General features: G+C 39.3%; 1 protein-coding gene across 6 annotated transcripts in view; it reads left to right on the top strand.

Moving 5' to 3' along the window:
• Positions 1 to 2,500, top strand: part of zgc:153012 (uncharacterized protein LOC777626 homolog) — a 13,417-nt gene that overhangs the window by 8,650 nt on the left and 2,267 nt on the right. Inside the window, exon 1 of one of the 6 annotated variants that reach the window (XM_057319669.1) lies at positions 1 to 2,500. This exon is cut by the window's left edge and continues 1,252 nt beyond it; it is cut by the window's right edge and continues 849 nt beyond it. The exons of the other annotated variants lie outside the window; for them this stretch is intronic. The gene's annotated coding sequence lies outside the window, so the exon portion shown is untranslated. 6 annotated transcript variants of the gene reach the window in all.

Here is a 2,500-nt window from a genome sequence, read left to right as displayed (position 1 = left end):
TTTTTGTGAATTATATACTTTTATTTAACTAAAGTTTCGAATGATTATTGAACATTTTCCAGCCGTTATAGGCACGCAATGAATCTCGGGATACCCAAGGCTGTGAAGGATACATTCGTTCTATCCTTAAAAACCTGCGGAAATAAGGTCGCATTTTGGGGCTGCATTTGAAGCAACCTTTGAATTGGGACAGCCTTACCAGCCTCCAGTCTCGCTGCTGTGACGCATCGGTCTTAAAATGCAGCCTTCAAAGCACGCAGCCCCCGAATTGGGACACGGCAATGGTGTAGATGGAGAAATCAGAGGGGGCGGAGCTTCGCAAAGACTGAATTATATAACAAACGCTGCATCCGAAATCGCATACTGCGACAGTACATACTGAACTTGAATAAGTACCTACCTATCGACCGTTAAAACAGTATATTTATATATCTATATAGTATGAGTGGGAGTAGTATGAATTCATTTGGGACAAACTGCATCTGTACAACCTGTACGTAGGCGCTGATAAAAAAAACATAATTTAGTCACGAGAAATTCATTTATTGGCACTTACATTAAAAACAGACGGAAGTTTTCCGCTATATGTATTTGATTTACTTTTGAAATGTGGCCTTTGCTCAGCTCCCGTGGCATCATGGGATAGAGAAGTGTCCATCCCATCCACACTCGCCAATCACGGCAGAAACTGAAGACCATCCGGGTATTTCTCGCCTACTGTTTTGTGCATCCTGAGGTTTTGGACATACTACTCATGACTCGTACTCATTCTTGCCTACTATACAGTATGTAGGCGATTAGGGATGCAGGGAAACAGATTTTTAGCCGCTATGATTTGCGATGCACTCACATTAACCTCAGATACTGTTGAGGGCAGATAGTTTGTGATTTAAGATTTGTGTATTAATGTGTTATGTGAGATGGTGGGTGTCGTGTGGAATGCTGGGAAGCCTGTGCTGAGAATCACAGCCTGTGATTGGCTGAGATGAAGAGTGGGCGAGGACCGAATCAAAGAGTTTAGTGTCAGGAAACACAGTGTGTGTGTGTGTGCATTTACATACGTGTCACGAGACACACACATGCAGTGTTTGACACAAACATCAGTGATATGAAGATGGAGGTTCTGGTCAGACAGGTGGACTTTTTCCTCAGATGAATCTCATGAAGGTGCACGAGGTGAAGGAATGTGGCTGGGATTGATGGATTACAGCTCAAGCGTTCTGAGGAGATGGAGATCTGGTGATGGATTATTCTGACCCGCAGGTTCAGTGTTGGCGACACTACTAACTCATCTGTAGCGTACATACATCATGACATCACATATACAGCTCTCGCTCTCTCACTGATTCTGAAGTATGATTCATTTCATTTGATTCACATGTGTCTTCATGATTCTCAGATTTTTTGATGTTGCTGTTTTATGTTTGTCAGCTATAAACTCTGTGGTGTTTCCATTGACTGTGTGTGTTGTTTATGTATCTGATCGTATTGAAATCAGATCATTGTGTTTGAGTCAGTCATAATCTCATTATTCTATCATTTGAAACTGCAGTCATAACGTTTGACACTCTGTCGCCATCTCTGTTTAAAACATAGTATTTCAGGTTACTTTATGTAACTATGTTATTTTATGTTACTTTACATACTTTTTTATGTACTTATCTTTACGGAGTGTCTATTTACACTGAGTACAAATAGCTGCCTTGTCGGAAGAGACTATTTGCACTAGCTCCGCCCACCAATGTGTGATTGGAATAGAGAAAGTGTAAGAACGACGCTATTTCAAATGGTTACTCCAGCGGCGTAAGGTGTAAGTCTGTATAGGTTCGGCAGGGGAGACTGGGGTTCTAATCCGCCTCTCGCTGAAAACGCTCTTTTACTTTTTTTTCGATCACATTACAGATCATAAAGGCATTTGTTTTCAATAAAATTGATTTAAGACTTAAAATGCATTTTGATTCATAACGTTTAGGTTTAGGGTGAGGCTAGGGGTAGGGGTATTATTTTTGGTTTTTATAAATTTAATGATTTACACTCTGTTACTATTGCATAATGTTTCATGCACAACAATACTGAAGTGCTAATAGAAATGTTATCTGCCACTATTTATACGTACCAATAGCATCTAACTATTATTTCTACTTAATCCAAAGAAAATACAGCTATTTTTGCTTAGTGTAAACAGAACCTACTGCTATTTAAACTTACTGTAAATAGCATCTATTGCTATAGCCGCTGACGTATCTTTATGTCTTTTGAAGTAAAGTGAAATCAAAGTGATATTGCATGCGAAATTGTGCACGACAAATCATGATTAAGCTTCAAGTACTTGCTGGATAACTGAACTGATGAGCTTTAATGTAGTTCATCACTGTTTGACTGTAAATATTAATCACGTGTATCTTGACAAACTAGTTTCAGAGAAGCTTCTTCACCAACCATAAATAAGATGAACATGTGATGACAGGTTGAAATCTCTGTGTAGACTTGACTCTCTCTC

The sequence above is a fragment of the Triplophysa rosa genome, linkage group LG21 (assembly GCF_024868665.1).
Source record: "Triplophysa rosa linkage group LG21, Trosa_1v2, whole genome shotgun sequence".
In the NCBI taxonomy this organism is placed as follows: Eukaryota; Metazoa; Chordata; class Actinopteri; order Cypriniformes; family Nemacheilidae; genus Triplophysa; species Triplophysa rosa.
This window is presented reverse-complemented; position numbering and strand designations above follow the sequence as displayed.